Source organism: Dendrobium catenatum, unplaced genomic scaffold (genome assembly GCF_001605985.2).
Source record: "Dendrobium catenatum unplaced genomic scaffold, ASM160598v2 fragScaff_scaffold_621, whole genome shotgun sequence".
Lineage (NCBI taxonomy): Eukaryota > Viridiplantae > Streptophyta > Magnoliopsida > Asparagales > Orchidaceae > Dendrobium > Dendrobium catenatum.
The window spans coordinates 15,026,284-15,039,218 of NW_021319083.1; the positions used below are offsets into that span (position 1 = coordinate 15,026,284).

Here is a 12,935-nt window from a genome sequence, read left to right on the forward strand (position 1 = left end):
ACATTTATGCACTGGAGTTGTATGGGAATTGAAGTTGAGAAAAAATATATATCCGTGAAATAGAATTAATTTAAATTACAATTTAAAGAAATTTAATTTACAGCAAAGTTGTGTAGAAATTGTATGCAAACTGAAATTTTATGTTTATATGGTTTTTTGTGTGAAAGGTTGATGCTCAAAGTTCATCTCTTAATCCTTTCTAATTTTCAACAACATCTAGTAGTATTATAATATTATCGTGCAATAAATGAATACACTTGTTTTAATGCCAAAATAAATTATTTAAAAAAATGCTTTTACTTTACTTTGGATATAACTAAACAAACAAGGGAAACAATTCTCCTGCATTTATACTTTACTTTGGACATAACTAAAGATCAGTTGGTGGTAAAACCATAATATATCGGTTTATACTCTTTTTTTCCATTATTATACTTTTATTTACCTTAGCTCTTTTACTAAGACAGCATTAATGCAGAACAATGTTAACCAAATACTGAACAAAGATATACAAAAAGGACTAATTTCAGCTTAGCACTCCTAAAACCTCCCCTTAACATAGCTGAAATAGGGCAAATTATTACGTGCGGTGTCCGGACCATTCGGGGGCAAATCCGGACGCGCCACGTCACCCCCGAATGCACCGATGTCGGGGTAACATGACGCGTCTAGATTCGACTCCGAACAAATCCGGATGTTGAAGGTAATAATTTGCCCTGAAATAGAGCGTTGCCATGGAATATAAATGCTCCAACTTGTCTATGAACATATCATCTATGGGCTTTTTACTTGTTTTTCAATATACCATTGAATTCTTTACTCCATATTCATCAAAATAGTTACAGCCTTCTTTTTCTTAGCATGCAGAACATTTGTGCAATTGTAATAGAAAATTGAAAAAAATAATTATAAATAAATCTACAGAATTGTAACATTTTACACTCTGCAGCATCACAAGTTAAAAAGGCTATTCCAAAGCATAATTTACAACATTCAAAATAGTTCCATCCTGCCCAATGCAAGTAAGCAAATCCTAAATTCACTCACAAATGACACACTATCTTTGCAGCAGAAAGGCAGTTCCTACCAAACCCATCCAAAAAGCAAGCAGAGTCCAGAAGGCATGATTATTCTCTAATCCAACTGGGGTCTCCACACCATGAAGTCGCCGAAGAAGTCCCTCGGTGATGGAAGTTGGTTTGTAGTGCTAACAAACTTCTTTTCCTAACCCCCATCTTTGTATTTGTCACTCAAGGTTCCCGCGTATCTATAGTATTTTACTCATTTTTAATCATATTTCACAAGCCATGGCAATAAAGATCGACATGAATAAGGTAAATCAATGGAAAAATAAGATAACTGAAGCAGCACAATGAATAGATTTATTATTCTGTGCGGAGTGCAGAGGGCATCCGGAGACCAATAAAAAAGCGGCACGTCACGCCATTGCTGGGTACCCCGCTGGGTACCTAGTACTTAACTGGACGGTTCTCCTGTCCGGTGTCCCTACAGATGAAAAACTCCAATGAATAGGGGGTGCTAGTTCAGCATTAACGAAAGCTCATGGTATACCAAAGATTCTTGACATGTGTAAGATATTGACGAGAATTGATAAAAATTTTAATTTTTTGTAAAAAAAAATAATGTGTATTAACCCATCATCTTAGGTACATATAACTCATCATCAACAGCATCATCGCTATAAATCTATCAGCTCAAAAATGATACGAAATTTTTTTTTGGTTTTATATTAGAATTAACATTATGTATAATTTTCTGAGTTTTATTAATTTTAAATAAAAGAAATTTTCTTAATTCCTCATAATGTATTTTGCATCACAAATCTTAACATAACGAGAAGAAAATTCTTGAAAATATCATTAGAAGGTAAGAAATGATCTCTGTAATGTAATAATTGGAAATTTCTGTAATCAGATGAAGCATTCTTATTTGTAAAAACGGATAAATTTCTGTACCAAATCAATAAAGAGTATGTTAAGAAATAGGGGAAGATGACAGAATTCAATTTAATGATCATTAATAGCAATGATGATGATTACGAAGAAAAGTTCTCGGCTGAAAGAATAAAGAAACAGTAAAACTCACAATGACTTCAGCGATGACGCGGGGCTGGTGGAGGGGGCGGAGCAGGAAAGCTAGGGTTCGCGTGAGGACGACGACGAGGCAAATCTGGAGGATCGCTAGCAGTAGAGCAAATTCGAGCGGATTGTCACCTTGAAAAGACTTGTTCGAGGTCGCCTTCATCGGTTGCAGACATGTCGAATTTGCCATCGTCGATGCTGCCTTTGAAGATCATAGGAATTAATGACGATCAATGAATCCAAACAGTCTTTTAATTAAAAGTTCATGGTTGTTATGGGTGAATCGTGTGTGGAAGGATATATTAATTTTATCTCTGTTTTTTTATATTTGTGAATAATTTGGGAAGATATAAAGAAATAGATTTCTGGATTCAGTTAGAGAGATTGAAACAATGGGATTAGAATATTGATAAGCACCTTTCTTATGAAGAGAAATTTGGAGTTGAGAATTTCGTGCGATCTCTGAAGCTGTTCTTTTTTTTTTTTGGAATTAGCCGTTCTGTTTTTCATTCCTATGTAAAGGAGGCGCGAGCGCCGCGGGTTGAGACCGTTGAATGGGCCTTCCGCCAAACTTAAAAAATAGATTTCATAATTTGAAGGTGGGGAAAATCAGATCAAACATCTAACCCAAAAATAGGAATCTAAAAAAATAATTAAAAATCTGTTTAAAAATATGGTTATCATGTGGGTATATTATAATGGTGCTTAAATGGTAAATAATTATTATAAAAATTTACATTTATTATAAAATTTAAAAATGTTATATTTAAAAAAAAATATTAATTAATATTTCTTGGGGACATTTAGGCAAACTCACAAACACGTCAATGGGGCAACTTTTTATTATTTGCTTTGAATAGGTTGTGTGAAACCTGTTTTTCCTTCAAGGTTCGTCCGGACGATTGGTACAGGTTGTATAGGAATATTGGGACAGAGCAGTTCATCCTGGGACGAAATGGATTTCGTCCAGACGAAATGTATCCAGAGGGCAAGTCGTCCAGGGACAATTACTGTATACGTACATACGAGATTTGTCCAGTGGGCAAATTGTCCCGGGACGAAATTGGATCGTTCGGGACGATCTGGATGGATATATTTGGGAAATGAAGTTATTTTGAAGAGAGAGAAAGTCCAGGAGAGAGAAAGTCGAAGGAAAAAGAAGAAAAAGTAATTTTTGGACGACTTAAGAAAAATTTGAAAAATTCATCCACATCCGAGTTGACGACACAAAGATGAATGAGGAATGAGAAATTGCATGGGTTAATACACATTATTATTTTTTTTATCAATTATCGTCAACCTCTTACACATGTCAAGAATCTTTTGTATACCATGAGCTTTCGTTAATGCTGAACTAGCACCCCCTATTCATTGGAGCTTTTATTCTGTATGGACACTGGATGGGAGAATCGTCCGGTTAAGCACTGGGTACCCAGCTGTACCTAGGGGTATCGAGCTGGGTACCCAGCAATTGAATGACGTGGCACATTTTTATTGGTCTCCAAATGCCCATGCCCTATGCACTACGCATAGAATAATAAATCTATTCGTTGTGCTGCTTCAGTTATCTGGTTTTTCCAGTGTTTTACCTCTATTCATGTCAGTCTTTATTGTCATGGATTGTGAAATATAATTAAAGATGAGTAAAATACTACAGATACGCGGGAACCTGGAGCGACAAATACAAAGTGGGGGCCAGGGGAAAAAGTTTGTTAGCACTACAAACCAACTTCCATCATTGAGGGACTTCTTGGGTGATTTCATGGTGTAGAGACCCCCAGTTGGATTAGCGAAGAATCCTGCCTTCTGGACTCTGCTTGCTTTTTGGATGAGTTTGATAGGAACTGCCTTTCTGCTGCAAAGATAGTGTGTCATTTGGGAGTGAATTTAGGGGTTGTTTGCTTGGGCAGGATGGAACTATTTTGAATATTGTAAATTATGCTTTGGAATAGATTTTTTAACTTGTGATGCTGCACAGTGTGAAATGTTACAATTCTATAGATTTATTTGTTATTATTATTTATTTTTTCAATTTTTTAATGCGATTGCACAAACATTCTGCATGCTAAGAAAAAGAAGGCTGTAACTATTTTGATAAATATGGAGTGAATAATTCAATTGTATATTGAAAAACAAGAAAAAAGCACATAGATGATATATCCATAGACAAGTTGGAGCATTTATGTTCCATGGAAAGCTCTATTTCAGGGCAAATTATTACGTGCAGCATCCGGATTCATTCGGAGGCAAATCCAGATGCGCCACGTCACCCGGATGCACCGATATATTATGGTCCGAACTTGATACCACACGTAATAATTTACCCTATTTCAGCTATGTTGTGGCATTTTTAAAAATAGTTTGAGTTTATTAGAAAAAAACAACTTAATTATTATGATTACAAAAAAACATCTTTCATCATAAATTTTTTTAAAATAAAGTAAGAAAACAACGAAAAAATAATAATCAAATCAAAGAAAAAGTAACACAATGCTACCCAAAGTCTTATATTTCAATTCAAATTAAAAATTATGTCACTTGTCGCTCTATTTATTTTTAGCATGAAACAATAATTAAATTGGATCTATGTTGATAAAAAATTTGGTATCAAAAAGTTAATTTAGAAAGTAATAAAAAAATTGTCCAAACCGAACAATAAAATGGATTTGAAAGCACTTCATCACACGTTTTCTAAGAGAGAAATTTATAATTATAGGATGACGTTCATAGATTATAATCTGTACAACTCTGGAAGGCATTTGTATAAATAAAAAAAGTCCAACAATCTCCAATACATATGTAAAAAAAAAAGAAAAGGCTCCTAATTACATTTTAATAGAAAATGAATTTCTGAGATCAACATCTCCCAACCAGAGAAATAAAAACTTCAGATAAAATCAGAAAATCAACAGAATCCAATATTTTAACTAAACATTCATCAATATTCGATCTTGCATTTACGAACCTTTAATATATAAAGAAAGAAGAACCATTAAACTAATCATACTAATGCTCAGTCAAAGCGGATTAAACTCGCCGTGGCCGTAGCCACCGGCGTGTGGAGTGTCTGGCGAAAGGGCCTCTTCAGCTACCTCTTCTACCAGCAGATTCGTGACCGCATCGTCCTCGTGCTGCCTGATCACCAGCACGGATGCGGCGGTCGTGTTAGACGCCGCCATGAAACTCCCCACCGGGCCAAGCTCCGGGCACTTGATCCGGTCCGCCTGCGCCATCACCGGCGCCCTCTGCCCAACCAGAAACAGATTGCATCTCCCCACCCCTTTAATGGTGGAGACGATTTCCTTCTTCCCCGCTACTCTATCCTCAAACCTCACCGATCCGTCCGTGCTTTCCCGTAATCGGCCAATGCATTCATCGTCATTGTTGAAGCAGAGTACGGTGAGGACGATTCCAGGGTGCTCGGCCATGCGAAGGCCATAAGCGAGCGCTTCCGGATCATCCGAACCGCGGAAGAACAGGACGGCGATGGAGTACGAAACCTCACTGGTGAAAACCTGAGCGGTGCCGCCCAGGCCTCGGTCGACGAGGATGGCGACAGAGCAAGGAGCGTAGTGGAGGACTCTCTGGTTAACTTGTTGGTATTCGTTGCCGATGGATTCCATAGATCCGTCAAAAAAGCAGAGTTTTGTGAAAGGGGAGAAGGATTAAAGCTGCGCGTTTTTGATGGGTGCCGGTGATGATGTCTTCATGAATGGTGTGGAGGTCGGAAATGGCGGTCATTGGCCGGATGGTGACGCGGCTAAGCTGCTGATAAGCTTGGAATGCGACGACGATCTGGTCGCCGATTGTGCTATCTTTCTTTTTGTTCCAGAAGGGGAGGCCGTTGCGACGGCTTTGTGGACCATGAAGATTGCAGATGGGTGCTCGGATAGCTCCATTAGGTGCATGGCGTAGACAGTACCGCCGCGGCGGCGGGTGCCGCGGGAGGATTCGATGAGGTTTATGAGGGTCGGGATGTTGCGACTGCCATAGAAGCAGGCGAGGATTCGCAACTCGCTATCTGTGTCGTCACGCTCGATTTTTCGATGCTTGTATGGAGCCGCCTTGCGCGTCGGCTTGTAGATCCCTATCATAATCGGCGTCGTTATGAACGTCGTGAACAGAGTCATCATTACCATGATTGCAAATGTCTCGTCATTCAAAACCTGTAATTGATTCGTTTCCATGACTCAAAAAACCAGTCTTTAAAATGAATTCACAAAATTGTTTACCTTACGATCTTTTCCGATGTTTAGGACGATGAGTTCAACGAGGCCTTTGGTATTCATGAGGAAGCCGAGAGTGAGGGCCTCGCGAATGGGGACTTTCATAATGACGGAAGCGAGGATTGTGCCGCCGATCTTGCCCAGACAGGCGTTGAAGATGACTAGAACAAGAAGCGCCCAGGACTTGCCGTTGCTTATGGTGGCGACATTAGTTTTGAGGCCGCTGGAGATGAAGTAGAAGGGCAGGAAGAGGCCGGAGATTAAGTCTTCGACTTTCTCGATAAGAACACCAGCGAAAGGTCCTTCCTTTGGCATCACAATCCCCACCACAAAGGCCTCGAACAGAGCATGTATTCCAATGGTGTCTGTAACGAAGCCGGCGTCAAGGACGGTGGTGAGGGTGGCAGATATAAACTTCCTCAACCGGTTCCCATTCCAGTGAGCGACGAGCCATCCGCGCCAGAACAGGGCGAATAATGAAGGCTGCAATGGCGACGAAGGCAGCGACGGTGACGAGTACCCAAAGGGACACGAGCGGTGATCGAGAGCCTGAAAGGGTAATGGCGAGAGCGAGGAGGATCCAGGCGGCGACGTCATTGACAGCAGCGGCGGACATGGCCCTGCGGCCAATGTCGGTGGTGAGAAGCTTCAGCTCGGCGAGGATTTGAGCAAGTACAGGGAAGGCGATGATGGACAGAGCGACGCCCATGAAGACAAGGAAAGCAGGGCTGCGAACGACGTCGGCGATGGTGTTGCGAATGACAACAGAGGTGCCGATGCCGAGGAGGAAAGGCAGAGAAATGCCGGCGACGGCGATGGAGAGTGCTCGTTTTCCGGTGCGGCGGAGGGAGTTGAGGTCGATTTCGAGACCCACCAGGAAGAGGAAGAAGAGGAGGCCGATGTTGGCAAGCGTGTCTAGCACTGTCAAGCTCTGTTTGGGAAATATGGCGTTCAGGAACGCTTTGTTGCGGCCCAGCGCCGACGGGCCTAACAGAATTCCGCCCTGCAATTAAACAGATTATTAGATCATCTCCAACCGAATGCCAAACAAGCGTATGCCGTCCGTCGGTCGCTCCAACCAAACGCAAAAATTTCCGTCATTTACTTGCAGGTGAACAGTGCGACGCCAATATTGGCGTCGCACTGTTGCGGCCCAACACCGACGGCCCTAACAGAATGCTGCCCTGCAATTACACAGTTTATTATTGCATTACTAACATCATCACTATAATCTATAAAAAAAATTCTTGGTTTTAAATTCCAATTATGTATTTTGCATCACATATCTTATTAACATAATGAGAAGAAAAGTCTTTAAAAGATCATTAGAATGTAATAAATGATCTCTGCAATATATTTATTGGAGATTTCTATAATCAGCTGAAGAGATCTTATTTGCAAAAAATGATAAATTTCTATAGTAAATCAAAAAATAATATTTTAAGTACATATAACTCATCATCAACAGCATCATCGCTATAAATCTATCAGCTCAAAAATGATACAATTTTTTTTTTGATTTTATATTAGAATTAATATTACGTATAATTTTCTGAGTTTTATTAATTTTAAATAAAAGAATTTTTTTTAATTCCTCATAATGTATTTTGCATCACTTATCTTAACATAACGAGAAGAAAATTCTTGAAAACATAATTAGCAGGTAAGAAATGATCTCTGCAATGTAATAATTGGAATTTTCTGTAATCAGCTGAAGCATTCTTATTTGCAAAAACGGATAAATTTCTGTACCAAATCAATAAAGAGTATTTTAAGAAACAGGGGAAGATGACAGAATTCAATTTAATGATCATTAATGCAATGATGATGATTACGAAGAAAAATTCTCAGTTGAAAGAATAAAAAAACAAGAAAACTCACAATGACTTCAGCGATGACGCGGGGCTGGTGTAGGGGGCGGAGCAGAAAAGCTAGGGTTTGCGTGAGGGCGACGACGAGGCAGATCTGAAGGATCGCTAGCGGCAGAGCGAAATCGAGCTGACTGTGGCCTTGAAAAAACCCGTTCGAAGTCGCCTTCATCGGCTGCAGACATGTCGAATTCGCCATCGTCGATGCTGCCTCTGAAGATCACCGAAATTAACGACGATCGATGAATCCAAGCAATCTTTTAATTACAAGTTCATGATTTTTTTGGATGAATCATGTGTGGAAGGATAGATTAGTTTCTCTGTTTTTTTTTGTAATTTGGAACATATTAAGGCTCCATGACACAAATATTTTATGATCTATTATGATATAAGGTTGAGTGTAATATTGATGATATCATCATGAATAATAATATCATTAATCATGATATAACATATTTGAAAACAATATTATGTCGCATTAAAAAGAATGGGTTAAAATGAATACTTTAAAATGTGCCTTTAGAATTTATTTAAGAAAGTTCTTAGGGTTCATTATCCGTCACATGGGAATCTAGATTGATCCAATAAAAAAGAAAGTTATTCAAGAAATGGAACCATAAAGAAGCTTGAAACTTGTGAAACTCCTTAAGTAAATGAAGCTAAACTCTTAAACATTGAGACGTATTTTGGTATAACAGTCGAAATTTCATTTAAGAAACTTTGCAGTTAAGCGTGCTCGTCCTGAAAATTCTGGGATGAGTGACCTCATGGGAAGTTACACCAATATGACAAAATCGTCAGGCCCTTAGGCCAAAGTAGACAATACCTCAATGGTTATGAGCTTGGATTGTTATAATTGCTATCATAGCAATATATCAATTGGAAGATGGGAACCAAGTGTCATACAAGACAAAATACTACGCCATAGGAGCCACCTCTTAACCCATATATAGGACAAAGTGCTACGTGGTGGGAATCACCAATGGAACATAGGGGTCACCTCTAGAATCATATATACCTGGTGGATGATTATGAGATAAAGATGTTGATAAGGACACGAGTTAATTAGCTAGGGAGATTATGAAGCACCATAAGTAAAAAACATAAACTCTTAAACATCGAGGCTCCTTTTGGTGTAATGATTAGAATTTTATTTAATAAACTTCGCAATTAAGCCTATTCATCCTAGAAAAATCCTGAGATAGGTGACCTTCTGTGACGTTGCACCAATATGACAAAATCGTGAGGCCCTTAGGCCAAAGGGGACATACCTCGATAGTTAAGAGTTTGGACTGTTAAAATACACTTGATATCCGTTTTAGGAAAGTTTACTTTATTTAGGCTTTTCATCTCCAAATTTTTAGCTTGTATTGGCCATTTACCACATTACCTAAGAAGAATGTCCAATTTTAAATTATAGAAATTTTATTTTTATATTAATGAGAATAATTTCAAAAATAATTAGTGTTTTATACCCTAATTCTCCTGCAAATTCCCGAAGGAAACAAAACAATTTTGCTCCTAAAGATGAAACTTTTTGTAAGAAGTGTGATATATATAAATATGTGTGTGTCATTTATTTTTAGTATATTATCATTATTCAAACTTACACTAATTTAATTCGATTTCACTTAATAGCATATGTATCTTTATTTGTAAATCATTATCACTCAAACAAGTCGACTTCATATCATAGTCTTGCAAGTGGGATATGTTTTAATTCATTCTCATGCAACAACCCAAATAATATGAATGTCTATTTTTGTTGTTTCTAGACGAGTTAGCGTGTTCCATTTCACAAAACAACAATGATCGAGTGATTTTAATTTGACCAAGTTATTTCAAAAAAATTTTGACCCACAATGCATCCATGTTTTTTCCATTTTGATCGGATCAGTTTTTACAATAGTTGTTGAGGTCAATAAAAGGAAGACACTAAGGGTTTCAATATAGAAATAATCATGAAAAGCCAAATAAAATTCAAACAGAAATTTTGAGTTCAAATTAGCTCGCATAAGATTCAGGCTAGGTTTGTGATATCTTAAGTTGTTCAAAAAAAATTTGGGTCAACACCTGCCAACTGAAATTAATGATTTCAACAATTTTATTTCTCTTTCTTTTATTTTTTCAATAAAAACTCATATAAATTCTATATGTTTTCTAGTTGTAACATCCAAATCAAGTAATTATACCCATTTCGGTCGGGCTGACACTAGCACATCATTACTTGAGTCGAGCTCAAGTGAGATTTTGTTTACATAGTTTTAGGTCGAGTTCGAGTTGATTATATTCAAATTGGAAATTTTTTGATAGGATGCGTACACCGCCAGTTAAACCTAATTTACACCCCAAAAATACATTATAAAAAAGAGCCAAGAGATTATCTACATAGTCAGTAAGATTTAACTATGTGCAAGATCGTATAGGGAGATCTATGATATCACTAGTCCAATGAAAATTAAAAAATGCCATTTTTGACTACTCCAGCATTTTCTCTTCTAACTATTAACTCTTAAATATTTTTCTTATCTTTTTCTTCTTTTGTTCTGCATATTACATGTCCATCTCTTTCCTTGATCTCACTTTTCTATTCTCTCTCTCTCCTATTTTTTTGATTGCATTTCTTCAAAAACTCGAGAAAAACTCTAATAGAAGAATGATCCAAAATGTCATTCATCAAAATTTATATGCATAGTTTTAGCAAGTAATATTATACAAGAAACCTATCTAATACTCTATTTCCTTATAACACGCCAACCATTGCTCATGAGCCACATCTGTTAAGTCCATAATTGATCCTTGTCGCTAGAAAAGCCAGCACCAGCTTATCCAACAATTGAGGCCTTTTAATGGCCTTATCCCATCACCGACACACGGGCCACCATTACTCACATCCGATCACAATTGGCTCTTCAAGCGACCCTACTCACCTCTGCCCCTTTTCTGAGCTGAAGGACTTGCTTAACATAGGTGGTGGAGGGAAGCAAATTTAGGAAAAATAATTGATGCAAAATCTATTCATAATAGAAATGTAGTATTAAGTAAACCATCTTGGAATTTCATGATAGACTTAACAATATGAAGCATTTCTTTTTTAATAGTTGGATACATAGACTGAGAGGGATTCCATTTACCTAACGTAAATCGGACTATTTCTTCCTTTTTAGTGGAGGGTTTGCTTTGCTTAAGAATGCCTCTATAGCCTAAATTAGAAGCAGCTATTTCTACTATTTAAAAATATAGAGGATTAACAAGATGTATGCAAGGAAGGTTTTTAACATGAGCTTTAATAGTTTGAACAGCTTTTGTATGAATTTCTGTCCAAGGAGGAGGGGTTTTTCTCAAATTTTTATATAATGGGGTGGCATCTATAGCAACATTCTTATAAAAATCAGAAATCTAATTTAAAACTCCAAGAAATATTTGCAGTTGATTTTATCAAGAATTTCATCTGAAAATGTATCATCAAATTCGACACTTCTATTAATCAAAATTATAGAAGCATTTTGAATTTGGTGACCAAGAAAATGAATTTTTTGTTGAAAAAATTTTATTTTTGGTTCAGAAATAACTAAACCAATTTTTCGAGCTAGCCATTTAAAAATTCGAAGATGCTTAAAATGCTATTCGATTAATTTTGAAAAGATTAAAACATCATCAATATAGACTAAAATATATGCAGAATAAGGATTAAAAATTTCATTCATAATTTAAGGATCGTTTTTAAGACCAAATGGTATAACATTCCATTCAAAATGACCAAAAGGAACAGTTTATGCTATTTTATAGCTATCCTGCTCACTAATCTGGGTTTGCCAATATCCAGATTTTAAGTTAAATTTAGAGAAGATTGCAGCATCATAGATCTCTTTTATTTAGAATAAGACATCTAATCCATTTCAAGAGATTATTGAGGGGTTTATAGTTAAAAACCAAACGAGGTTTTTATCATTCTTTTTCAGCAGCATAATGCTTGTGTTAAACACTACTTTATATTTTACATGGGTGAATTTGAGGTACAACACTTTATGATTTGTTTCTGCCACCCAATACATTACTTCATATTTTACATAAGATATTCTCTCCCCATCATATTTATTCTCTCCTCTCTTCTCTTTTGCTCTTCTCTAGAAAGGTTTATACTACCCAAAAGTTTAGTATTTGTATGGTGCTTTCCCTATATAAAGGGCCTTAGGGTTTTTTTTCCTCATAAAAGCTTTGAGAAGTGCTAAATCACTAGATACGGCCATCTCAATTATAATTTGTTTCTCAAGATGTCATTACTCTATGTTATGACATAAGAGTGTGATTCGGCTTCTCCATCCTCTATAGGAGATTATTGATTGAAAAGCTGATGATAGAGATGCTTTGTGCTTGAAGAATCTCATTCAAAAACTTCTCAAGAAAATATTCTTCATACTGGATTAGGATTTTGGAGGATTCCAATGTGTTTCCCACAGATCTTCAGACATCAAAAACACATAATATATGGCTGATGTGTCTTGCTGGGAGCTGGGGGAAGGGAACCATCATCTATTATAGTTTCTTCAATGATGTATCTATTAGATTATTTTGAATCCTTGCGTCTAATTTTATGCTTAATTAAGGTTCCTCTGAGAGACCTGATTTTTAGTGGCACTTTATGTAATAACTAAAATATGTGAAATAAATGTTTCTCTGGATGCATGTTTAAATAAATGTTAATGACAAAAGGGAATTCATTGAAACAAACCATAAAT

General features: G+C 36.9%; 1 pseudogene; it reads right to left on the reverse strand.

The window, feature by feature from the left end:
* Positions 1-5,119: 5,119 nt before the first annotated feature.
* On the reverse strand, positions 5,120-8,533 carry LOC110093860 (annotated as a pseudogene).
* Between the last annotated feature and the right edge of the window lie 4,402 nt (positions 8,534-12,935).